Source organism: Nyctibius grandis, chromosome 1 (assembly GCF_013368605.1).
Source record: "Nyctibius grandis isolate bNycGra1 chromosome 1, bNycGra1.pri, whole genome shotgun sequence".
NCBI classification, from domain to species: Eukaryota; Metazoa; Chordata; class Aves; order Nyctibiiformes; family Nyctibiidae; genus Nyctibius; species Nyctibius grandis.
In genome coordinates, this window is record NC_090658.1 from 28,359,983 (window position 1) to 28,373,011 (window position 13,029).

Below are 13,029 nucleotides of genomic sequence, written 5' to 3' on the forward strand. Positions count from 1 at the left end.
CTACCACCCCTTTATTCTTTGCTGTGAATCTTCGATATAATTAGTAGCTTATGTCAGAGTCACAATGTAACTAATGAACCAGACAAGTGTTTTAAATTCTAGCTGGTTTTGCATTCTTCCCCAGGTGAAATGAAGATCATCCCCTTCTCTGGAAATCAGCCTTTAACTGCTAGCAGTGCACAGGTCTAAGACCAGAGTTCTGCAACGTACTGATTAACCAGTACCAGAGAGTGGGAGCTGGAAGAATCACTGCAGAAACAGTAAAGAAAAAGGAGGGTTTGGATATTAGAGTCCTTAGACCTGCTTCTTTGGATTTTTATTTGTTTCTCTGTTCTGAAGATGGAAATTAATTGGGCTCATTTGTTTCGACAGTACGAGCACCACTAAAACATTAGTTAGTTTGCTTTCTTAGCAAATTTTGAAAAATGTTTTGTAAACAGGGTAACACAGACAACAGGGCAGAATCTGTTGTGAGTCATCACTTTCGTTCTCAAAGTTCTTTATTCCTCAGCTTTGCAGCATCCTACATGTATCCCTCATGGGGACCACAATGATGATATAATTATTGCTGTTTTCACCCAAGAAATTTAGCGCCTTTCTTTGAGGGGGAACTGAAACTCTTGGTAAGCAGAAACTTCCCAGCTATCCAAGGACAACAGTCAAATTGCTCAAGCTGTTTGGCTTTACACAGCTGCAAGGAAGACCAGCTTCAGGGAAGGACAATTAAAATTATTGTATGAAAGGTAATTTATTATTGCATTGTAATTAAATGCAACATCATACCCTGGAAAAAACACTATAAACTAGATAGTACTGGATGAAAGAGATTGGATTATTATTTTCAGCCTAGATAACTAATGTTCCTCAGGTATCAGATTCCCATGAGATGCCAAATGAAGTAACTTGTTAATTCATACACATATTCTCTCTGTTTTTCCAGGAAGTTCAAAATAGCTCTACAGGGACATTTCAGAGTCAGATGGGTACAACTTCAACATTTAGCAAACACCTAACGTCCTTTTGCCTTGTCCATAATAACAATTGTTAAAGGAAGAGAGTCGTTTAGATTTCTTGCAGCCAATGTATCTTTTGGATACTTAGGATATCTAGTGCTGAATGATTTTGCATATCACAACATCTACATCTAAAACAACAGTGTCAATATTAGCAGTGTCAGCCATTGCAATGTAATCTAATATATATATATTATTTTAAAAAAATAAAGGATGAAGGATGGAGATGCCATCTTACAAGACCTGTGGGCATAAAAAAAGCATGAAAACAATCTTCAATGGCTTTTTATTGTGTACCCATTGAGGGTACAATTGGTTCCCTATCTTTGGGGGAAAGAAAAAGAAAAATTATTTGTAGTTTTACTAGAAAAAGTCAGTTCAAATTCTTTGCCTCTCGAAAAAATTCTTGCAGAAGATGGTAGTATGGAAGCTATTTTGCAATCAGGGAAACCCCAGGAAAGAACGTACAAAGAATGTTAATGCATTTTTTACATACTGAATTTGAATTACCTCAAACAATGTGACTGACATGCATTGATAGGGCGAAGAATTATATACAGCTAAAATTCAACTTTGGTTCCTAACTTTAGACCTGCTCTGCAGGTATCTCACAGCTTCCAATCCATACACATACCTTGCTATAGCAAATGCTTTCTATGTCCTGCTACAATTCGCAGAGGGATTTATTTTTAGTTGAATAGGAATTTGACAAAGAGTAAGAAAATAATCAATTAGAGGTGAAATCCACAGAAAGAACTCAGAAATACTCCGATTCGTGAGACTCTAGTTAGGTACCAAGGCTGTGTGGGGACAGTTGGGCACACAAGAATAGGCTTTGCAAAGTCTGACATAGTGCTTGAAGAGGCAGCGAAGCCAGGCAACAAGAAATGTTGAGCACAAAATTCTAGCTTTCCCTAGAGTTATATTGTATTTATACCCCTCACCTAGATTGAGGTGGCACACAAAGGAGAAAACCAAGTGAAGAAGTGTGTGAATGGGACTTTAAAGTAAGGCTTACTTGGAAGGAGAATGCTAGAGGTCTGTTCCCTGCTGGGTTTAACACAAAAGAGTGAACTGTTAATCAGAGCAGTCTGAAATATTCATCTCTCCCCTTCCAGGCAAGTTCCCTAACCTCAAGGCCAACAGCTTAACAAGTATTTAATTATTTCATTCAAAATGGAACAGTTTCCACAGAAATATTTGGAGGCTCCTCTCATCCCAGATTTCCCCAAGGCACCCTCCAGAAATTTTTGGAGAGAGATTTTAAGCCTGAATTCTGTTGGACAAAGAGAGGAAAAAAAACCAGGTTTTTCAAGTCCCAAAGGGGTGATCTAACTGCTGAGGTGTTGGGTAAAAGCTTGAAAGCAAGAACAAAAGCCAGTGTGCTAAGAACAGTCAAGAACTCCATGAATCTTCAGATCTAAATTTTTCATGAAACACATGGCTAACTGAAATATGGGGACCACAGTCCCAAAGGCTCCACTGAGACTTGTTGTGGAACAGAATTTTGAATAGAGATTGTTTTAGCTCTGCTTCCTTTTTGGGGAGTTGGGGTTTTTTTGGTTGGTTGTTACTGTTGTTAAACCATTTTTGTTTGTAGCTGTTTTTAAACTATCTCTGAGCCATCACTTCATTTTATTCTAATAACTTTATTTGTTATTGCAGACGATTAGTATCAGATTCATGAGTGAGGTTGTAATTTCCAGAATTTCTTTTCGCCTCCTGTAATTATGTTTTCTGGGTTTTTACTTGTTCTCTACAAAATTCTCATGTTTTGCAGACATTCTGCAAAATCTGAAAAATAGTAAAGAAATTGAGGATGAGATTTCTGAGGGAGTTCTTGCAATCATCTTACAGCAAAAGACAGAAGCCTTGCTTTGGAAACCACTAGTGGAAATGTTTATGTCTAGGATGTTCCCAGCAAGTATTTGTCTTAACTGCATTTTAAAAGCTTCTGAAAGAAACTCCACAACCTGTCCAGGAAATTGCCAGAGTGACAGAGACTGGAAAATACGGATTCTTAGAGGAGTCTGATTTCCAGAAGATACATGCTCCATAAAAATCACAGGCTTCTTTTTAGGTCCCCCTCAGCTAGCCACTGGTTTTACAGGATCATTGGTTTCCAAAATCACATCTGTAAACGAGGTTCCCTGCACCAGAGAACTTGTTATTTAGTTAGATTGCATAGGCCATAGATGAAAAAAATACTCATATGAGCAATAAGTCACAAGCAGGTGAACTGAGGGTTTGGAGTCAGCAATCAGTTCATTCATTCCTCTGATATTTCTCTACAGTTTCTGGCTTTTGTTGGGGCCTGATGGCAGGGGTGGGGCAAGTTCCTTCTTTCTGGCCCTTCTTGACTGTTCTTTTGTGGTTTTATGGGAGTGTCACAAAAGTATATTTTGAGGAAGAGGCCAAAGAAAAATTCTCGGCAAAATGAGAACAGATGAAAGTATTGAGGCCTGAGTGGCAGACAACGGACCTTAACTGTGAGTTGCATATGGCCTCTAACGTCACTGTAATCATGTCATGGTTGCTAACCACTGTTTAACCTTACTACCAGCTATTCTCCAGCAGTAGAGCAGGCGCCCAACGCACCAGGAGAGCTGAAGGTTAGAAGAAGTACAGAGTGAGTTCCCCTTAGTCTGGTGGGGAGGCATGCCCAGGCCTCACCACCCTGGCCAGAGAGGAAAGGGAACTACTCCAAGAATCAGTGCCGTGCTGGTTTTAGGTAAAAAAAGATAATTTCTGGGAGCAGGACTCTCTCCTGGGACTGGAAAGCAGAAGCAGCCCCAGGTTTATGAAGACAGAAAAAAGACAGAATTGGCTGCTTTGTGGATATAAAGAATATGATATCAGTAACTTATACAAAGTAAGCAACTGGGCTCAAAGGAAGCATGTAAAAAAGATGGAAAGGGACTATGAGGTCTCACAAACCACAGGAGACTCAAAAAAGATAAAGCTGTGTTGTAGGCTTCAGTGTGTTATATCAGGCCTTATATAAAATAAAAGACCTGCATCTAATGCAGAAGTTGAAAAGATGCTTAGAAAGGGATTTCTAGAGTGTCTGATTTGAATAATAGGGGAAAGTAAAGATCACTGGGTGTCAGTTTAGGTGGTCTGGTGGTGCCTCTGTTGTTACACATAGGATGATCAGCAAAGACGCTGCTGTGTGACAGCGCAGAGGTCTAGTATTTTCGCAAGAGCCACTTTCATCCTGGGTAATTTCTTATTCAGATCTCAAAAATATCAAGGAGTTAGCTCGTGTATTCTTGTTTCTTTCCATGGACTACTACAGCCAACAAAACCAGCTATTGTAAGTTGTGGGTACCAAGCCAAAGTTTCAGTAGCTTCTCTTTTTTTTTTTTTTTTCACATTGTTATGTGGCATCTTCTGGTATATGTAAAGTGTTACAGACTGTTCCAGCTGGAAACTCGCACTTCTCAGCCAAAATAAAACAGTTAAGTTACTTGGTGGTGGCAGGAACGAGTGTCTGTGAATTTCATGGGCTGGTGACTGGGGCATCTTGCCAGGCTCGAACAGCTTGTGAGAGAAGAACATTATCTGTAGGAAGTATAATGTAAATTCTTTATTGTTGCTCATGGCCTCATTTTCTGGGGAAAAAGTTGCTAATGCTGAATTTGGTTACTACTCTGCAGTTCAGAGCAGCACATATTGCCTCTTTCATGGTATTGGAAGATAGGTAGGGTAAATAAAATGTAATGCTTTTGTGCAATGTTTATTTCAATGACAGATACTGAAGCTGGAGAAGGTGAGTCAACTGAAGTTTATTTGTAATAGTGCAAAAGTTTGCTTTCTCAAGGTCTGAACTACCTGAAAAAGATCCAAGAAGTTTAAATTATTAACACTTTTAAATAGCATCAAGTTCCTAATATTCAAAAACAGACTTTCCAGATAAAGAGGAATGTTGGACAAAGGAAAACAACAAACTTCCTGACTGCTCTGTAAAATTGAAGCAGAAAAGGCACTTTGGGTTGCCTAAACAATTGTAGGAACTAAATAGTCTGGAAAATTTCATTTAATGTCTGACAAAGTTAGACAAAAAGTTCCTGTGATCCAAAGTGCTAAATCTTCAAGTACTGCTTTTTTATATGCCAGAATTACAAATGAAGAAGATTTCTAAATGAAAAATTGTTTTGTCCACTCCCCCCCCCCCCCCCCCCCCCCCCTCCCCCGCAAAAAAAAGAAAAAAAAAAACAAAACATTTTTATCCGGTTACTATTTTATTTTTGCATTAACAGTAAAGTAAAACAGAAATGAACTCATGAAATGTTTCAGTTCATCAGGTTTTACATTTATTCTGAGGAAAAAAAATCAACTAAAAATGTTTTTCTGGACTTACTGAAGAGTATGGCCTGTCAGATCCAGCAGATCGCTTGATCATATGTTTAGTTTGCAACATGTGAGAAGGCCTGCTGGTTTCATAGGCTTTACAATTAATCAGGAGTGATTCTTAAAGCTACAACTTCATACAAAACTAAACTTGCCTAGTGAATATGCATTTCAGACACACTAATTCCTTTTTCCTCCATAAAAAAATCTAGCTGCTTTGCTACACTTGCAAGGAACTCTTTTCTACAGAAAATAAATCTGTGATTTTAAAGTGGAACCTTGTTTAAAAAAATGAGGAAAAAATAAAAGCTTTTGCTAAAGAAGTATCTCAAACTTGTAATCCAAGGATCTGGCATTGTAATAATTTTAAAGTAATTTTTCTTGGGTGAGCTCAAATGAACAATTCCCAGTGGGCTCTCTGAGGATGAGTTGTTTTATTTGAAGCCTTTTCAATTTTAGAATTTCTTGTCCCTAGTAAACTGTGTAAAAGACTCTCTCTTGAAATGTGTTTTTCAAACTGTTATGGTTAAATACAGACCAGTAAGTTCCCTTCTCAGTCCTTCATATCGTTCCTGCCAGCTATGAGCAGTAGTTTCTTGGGTGTACAAAACACAGTCTGTTGCAATCTTTCTTGAGCAACACAAGCCTTCCTTAAACAGGCACTGAGTATATTGACAAAACTAAAATCAAAAAAAAAAAAGAAATAATAGAAAGAAATAATTCAATAGTAGCTTAAATCTTAATCCAGCTGTCCAGAGGGTAGAAAAACAATTGTTTTTTTACAGTAAAATTAGTAACTTCAAATATATTATGGTTCAAAAAGGAACAAGAAGAAATGTATGTATAAAGGCACTCTCTTTTGTCATTGTTTAGCTTCATCTGCTTCTGATCCCCATGGCATAATATTATATTCCAGGAAAAACGGCTGTTTTCACTCTTTCCACTTGCTCCAGTATTCCCATACTTCTGATATTTTGTTTCCACTGATGTAAGAAAGAAAGAAAAAAAAAAAAGGAGGAAAAAACCAATTACATCTAAAATTAAATAGGCAAGGAGCTAACAATTAAACAAGAAATGCACAGCCTCAGTTGTCCAGCATCAAACCCTTACCTTCAGCCTGCAGGATTGTTTATAAGAGGGAAAAGGAAAGCCTCTTGCACCCCTCTCAGAATACAGAGAGGAAAATAGTTGGTTTGACACGTGTACTGCAAATTCCTCGGATCCACTGAACACTACCCAGCTATCAGTCAGGCTGTGTCTCCTCTTAGGGTCTCACCACAGCCTTTTCTTTAGGACTGCCATGAGCACTACACGGAAGGAGTTCCTTTGGATCTTTCTTTCCTTCAGAGAGATCACGGCACACTGACCTTGACTTGCTTTTGGGAAGGAGTTGGTAGCTGCTGCTGTTTGGAGAGTAGTTGCCCTTTATTTCTGTTATAATGAAATCAGCATAACTCTGATTTCACTTATAGTCGAAAGACTAGCAAAAGCTCATTGTCAGCCTCAAAGAACAAAAAATATATAAGTGAAAGTGTGAGTTAATTCCCATATCTCCACCTTCTCTACAGACAAAGCAATACTAAAGAAAGAAACCGGCTAAAAAACATAAGAGGAGGAACAATAAAGAGGAGGAATGTATTTTGACTTATGGATTCTGCAGACTAGAGGAGCATTCCACATTTTCAAAATTTTTCCTGCAACCACAGAAGCTAGAAATTTGCTTTGTCATTTTAGGGAAAATTGAGATCTTGACTGTTATCTCCTAAAAACACTGTCATGAGACTCAGGTGAAGTAGAACCAGAGTCACATGCATGATAAATAACCCTTCCTCAGACAAATGGAAACTCCCAAGATCCCCACTAGAGGAGAGATGCAGAAGTTCGTGTGAGCTGTGGTCTTACTGGGGAATTTGAGCACAAGTACTGCATCCTATACTTACACAGAGGTTAATCAGAAGCCTGTTTGGGAATTTGTAGCTTAAAAAACTAATTCATATATCATTCAGCTTAACAAAAAGGGAATGAATTTATGAGAGAAGGACAGAAAGAGAAAGCTGTACATCTGCTCTCAGGGAACATCACATTCCCGGGCAGATTACTAAAACACACTAAACTAGGATGTTCGCTTTTAGTGTAGCTTAGTGTGGTACTTGAACAGAAAGATCAAAGTACTCACTCTGAAGATATTTGGCTTTCTAAAGCCTGCACTGATGTGTGGCACACCTGGAACAAGGCTGCAGTTACATGTTCAAGTAGCCTTCTTGGATGTAGAGGTGTTTCAGTATGTAATCCAGCTCTCGGCAAATTTTACTTCATGGACAAGGGGATTAGGGTGTGTCCTTGTGTACCCATAAATTGCAGTGTGTTTATCCTTCCCAAACAGGACTGATTTTTCTTGAAATAAGGCAGCACCATACCTCCATGGCTGTAAGAGTGTAATTATTTCAGATGAAGAAGAAAATTAAATCAATCCCCTATGTTAGAGTTACATAGACAAAGCCATTTTTTTTATAGATCAGCCTTAGTCAAAGGAAGCAGGGCTGACAACATTTTACAAACCAGAAATCTTTTATTCGGAATTCTATTCTTGGATTGATTTTTGTTTTGGAACTTCTCTAAACACTCTTTAACTTCAAAAATACTCTGACCAAGCTGTACCATATGACATGCTATAAACACAGAATCTTCAAGAGCTGCTTTCATTCTCTTCTAAAAGTCAGACACTTTTATTTAGCAGGGCAGGCTTACAGATGTTTTGGTGGATCTAATGCTAGGAAAAAAAAGATTGGACAATGTGAGCCATGGTAAATTCTAAATAGGCTTTCTGTATGCACCACTAATGCATAAAGCCTTGAGTTCTCTCACGGCATTGAGGTATTGCTGTGCTAACAGAAAATAAACTCTGGTTTATAAACTGCACAGAATTGTGAGCTAAATCAGAGGGTGTCCCCTGAGGGTGTAAAAAAAAAAGTAAGAAGGAGTAACTAATCATAGAGCAGAATTAAAACAAGGATCTATTTTCCATAAAGCCCCCAAGGAATTTTTACAGTCTCATCAGTTTGTGTAGTGTCAAACAGGGCAGCTCTGTTGTGGTTAGCCAACATTAGTGTGTCTTCTTCATAATCCCATCCATGCCTAAAGTAGAAGGGGCCTCATGTCAGAAATCTCCCAGATAATGCCTCTGCTGACTCTGCAGATGGGGATTTGCTCACTTCTAAGGTGCTGGCAATCCTCCTAACCTGCTCATAGTGCAGCAGTACCAAAAACCAAACGGTCTTTGTCCAAACTGTCTCCCAAGGTAGAATCTCAACCCCAGAAGCTGAGGAGTAAGTGGGAAACCCACGGAGCCCCCTTTTCCTTTGGAAGCCTTTTCTCATGTGAGGGCTTACGCTGTGTACCTTGAGCCTTTTTTTACGGTGTGGCATGTGTGGGAGTGCTGTCAGCCCAGTCAGAAGCCTTCCCAGGTGACAGCACAGGGATAAATGGCTGCAGACCATCCTCTACATTTACTTGAACCAGACCTATTTGTGGAGTTAAGATAGTTTCTGAAAATAATAAGCCCCATGGAAAACCTTACTTTTCTGCCCCTTGTGAAATATTTCCATAGCTAGTGTCTGCCAATCATACATCAGCTCTATCCAGAGGTTAAAAAGGGCGGCCAGGTAGGCGGTCTTACGTTGTTTGGTTTTGTGGTGTTATAAAGTTTTCATCATGAATCCACAGTGACTATGCTTATATTTTTAGAGAGGTGTCAAAATTGTGTCAGATTACTGTTTTCTTCAGCTCTTTATTCCCGTCACCTAGGAATCTTCTAAGGTAAAGCCATTTTGATCCTAATCCTTCTGGCAGACCATTTGGGCTATCGTCACCATACCTTACTGCTACTCATTCTACACATTTCCCTTTTTTGAGGGGAATGTAGGGTTATTACACATAAGAAATTCCAGTGGCCGGTTCTTTAGGAACCCCTATAGTCACAGCTCTGTAACTAAAAGTAGAATAAATTCTCAGGAGTATTTTTGAGTGCTGTTGAAGTCTCAAAAATCAGTCACATATTAGGCTGTTTCACTGAACACTGTTGGATATAAAGTTCCTTCCAAATTCTGAACGACCAACTCTGCTCATGAAAAAACAACTCCTGCCAACTTTGCCACACTGTTTAGATAACAATGAAGACAGGCTGAACACAGGCTGAGGGCAGGCTGAGAGAGTTGGGGTTGTCCAGCCTGGACAAGAGAAGGCTCTGGGGAGACCTTATAGCATCCTTCCAGTACCTGAAGGGGGCCTACAGGAAAGCTGGAGAGGAACATTTTACAAGGGCATGCAGTAATAGGACAAGGGGTAACGGTTTTAAACTGAAAGAGGTTAGATCTAGATTAGATATTAGGAAGAAGTTCTTTCCTGTGAGGGCGGTGAGACACTGGAACAGGTTGCCCAGAGAAGTTGTGGCTGTCCCCTCCCTGGCAGTGTTCAAGGCCAGGCTGGATGAGTCTTTGAGCAACCTGGTCTAGTGCCCATGGCAAGGGGGTTGGAATTAGATTATCTTTAAGGTCCCTTCCAACACAAACCTTTCTGTGATTCTATTATTCTATGATTCTGTATTTTTAAAGTCCTGAAATACTGAAAATAAAGCCCTGGGACACTTCAGCCAGTAGAAATTCGACTATTTCTACTGCAGCTGCTACAGCACCAAATTTAACATCAAAAGAATTGTTTAAAAGGAGGAGTTATTTTGTCAAAGCAGTTGTATTAAGAAGCAGTGACAAATTTTCAACACTTCTGGTTTCCCTCTCCCATGTGAATTAATGTGTTTCCCACTCAATGACAGGCTATCCAGTTACCAAAGCTTTAAGCATAAACCAAACCTTTCTGAAACTGGGACATCTCAGGACCAGAGTAGCTTCACTTAGCTGACTAATAATGAATTCCTCTTTTTAATACAGTAAAATGGGATTTGTTAAAGGAAAAACTCCATTCAATATTGTTCAGATAAAAGAAAAAACATGGTTTTTATCCACAGATAGTTAGATAAATACAAGAAAATAAATTGCATACTTGCCCAATATCTGTATTGCACGAGGTGGTTTTCTAAACAGCTCTCTTAAAAAACTTAAGACGTGAGAAAAGGACTTGGTCTGGAATAACTGATATCACCAATTGCTCTTTAAGAGCAAAGATTGTTTCCAGTGAAGTCTGGAAGTCTTTTTTGTTTGCTTTAGTGGAAAGTTCATGAAGAAAAATTTATCTTCCTAAATAGTATCTCCTGGGGATGAAAAAAAACTGATAGAACATAGAATTAATGAAAATGTCATATTTATATTAACACTTAATAAGATCCTATACAAACTAATATAAAATATTTGGGGACTTGATATAGAATATATGCTTTGCACAGTTTCTTCTTAAAGGTTTCTGCATGCCATACACCAACCATAGTCTTATCTATTAAATTCTGTAGGATGGTTCAAAACCTCTGTAGAGTATTTTTTCTGTTGACTGCTATAGGATCTTTATCTACAATGATGTTATTGATTTACATAATAAATACCCAGTTCTACATCATTCCTTTCTTAAAGTGAATTTTTCCACTTTCAAAGGCTGTGGGTTTAGGCCCTTATCAAACAAACAGCCTTGGGAGTGCTGAGTACTTACAACTCCATCTGAATTAATTGGAAAGTAGGTAGGATTGGCTCCAACAAGAGTTCAATGTACAATGCCAAATGTACGTGCAAAATCCACCATTTCTATAGATCTGGTATGATTATATTCATGGTAGTTAATACGCTATTGCTGCATTTGCCTTTATAGCTTGCTGTATTTCTGGTGTTACATAAAAAAGTTGCTGGCACTCACTGGGAATGATCATATTACTTATGTCTTAAAGATTCAAGTAACAGAAAAATAAATACAAAACAAAACCACAGTTCCAACCATCGCTTAGTTGCTAGTACAACGTTTCTCAGGAATGCAGGGGAAATACTTTTAAAAATTTTTAGCATATTGTAAACAGTTTTCTTGGTAGTGCAGTTTTGTCTCTCTGCCACTGGATAACCAGTTTACCTCAAGCTGAAAATGCCAGAAAAATGGAAGAAAATAAAAATCTGCTTAGTGAAAAAGTCTTAAATTTTTGTATTGAGTCTCTGCAGTTTAAACTCCTCTATTGCATGTTGTCCTGGTTTTGTGGGCATAAAATTATAGAATCAATTTTCTGTTACATTTTGTTTTAGTTTGTGGCAGCCATGGTATGGTGATCAAGGCTGTTAGCAGTAAGCCAGGGCAGCTGATCTAGGCTGGCCCACAGGTGTATTCTATAACATCATTGTCATGGTCACTATAAATGGGAAAGCTTGGTAGGGTATGGGGTTTATTTTACTCTGCTTTCTTCTCCCTCAGTTGTGATCCCTGGAGGGACTTGCCACCATTCTATGGGCTAAGTATAACTTTGTGTCTTTTGTATTGATATTGGTTTTCTTATTTTATTACATCTGTTTAAACTTCAGCCCTCGAGTCTCCCTCCTTTTCCCAATTCCCCTTCACGGCTGGGGAGGGGTCTTGGGTGATAGAACAGCTGGCCATTGTTTAGCAATGGGTGCAGGCTAAACGAAGACACGTGTACATACATTTATCCTCTGTAACAGCATGCTATAGGCAGATATAAAAATATAAGATGTCAACTAGTAGTCTGGACATTTTGTTGCAGGGCATGTCTGAATTGTACAGGGGACCATGACACAGAAGGATTTGAACTAGCTAGCTCCACACCTAGAAACAGTTTGGCAGTGACAGCAGAGAGCTGTACTGAAGCTAATTATAACATTTTAAAAGCTGCAAGAGTTTTCTCCTACTTCAAGGGAGATGTACTGGAGGAACTCGGAGGGTAGCAGTCTTCAATAAGTAAAAATCCTTCTGCTTTGAGAAGGAAGTCCATGTTCACACAACCTCCTTATACCCCGTACCTATGGATGAGCTTATTTTACTCCCAGGTAACTCCCAAAGTTACAGTCCTGGCTGTATGAAAAATTATGGAAATTTTGTGGGTGGAAATTTGGAGCAAATGGGACCAATGGAGTGTCTTGAGCCTTCCTCACTCAAACAGTCCCCTGTCATCACTTCACCTCACATATAAATTTAATATCAATTCCACTGACTGCAGTGTTAAAATAAAGATAGAATGTCATCCCACAAAATTTTCATAAGCATATCAACAAAAATCTCTGTGGGGGAAAAAAAAAGTCAAAAGTAGATTTTATGTACCAGTTTTTTGCACTTTTAAGTATAATATTTCACTCTCTTTTTCAGGAAGAAATGATTCCCATATTTCTTTAGAATCTGGAGTCCCAGATCATGAGTGTGAATAATCTTTTATCATGTCAGGTTAAGATGGTTTATCAGATACTGGATCTGCCACTTCTTCAGTCACCTTTTCAAGGACCAGTTACTGATCCCACGTCACATCAGTGGAATTTATGAGAAGAGAAGCAAAGAAAAGAATAATGCCATGTACTGAGTGAAAGAAGAGACATTTGTCTGAAAGGCTGACTTTATTTTTGAAATGGCAGCTGTTTGGAACTGTTGACAGATTGGGAGTGTTGGAAATTGTCCCAGGCCAGATGGATTAGTGATCTGGGTTCAGGTGAAGTGGTCAAAGGTGCTTTATAAATGC

At 38.7% G+C, this 13,029-nt stretch overlaps 1 long non-coding RNA gene across 1 annotated transcript in view; it reads right to left on the bottom strand.

Annotated features, from left to right (window-relative positions):
- Positions 1-5,238: 5,238 nt before the first annotated feature.
- The window catches only part of LOC137665969 (uncharacterized), a 48,735-nt gene continuing 40,944 nt past the window's right edge, over positions 5,239-13,029 (bottom strand). The window contains exon 2 of the long non-coding RNA XR_011048569.1: positions 5,239-6,349. This is a non-coding gene — a long non-coding RNA (uncharacterized lncRNA). The remainder of the gene's footprint in view (positions 6,350-13,029) is intronic.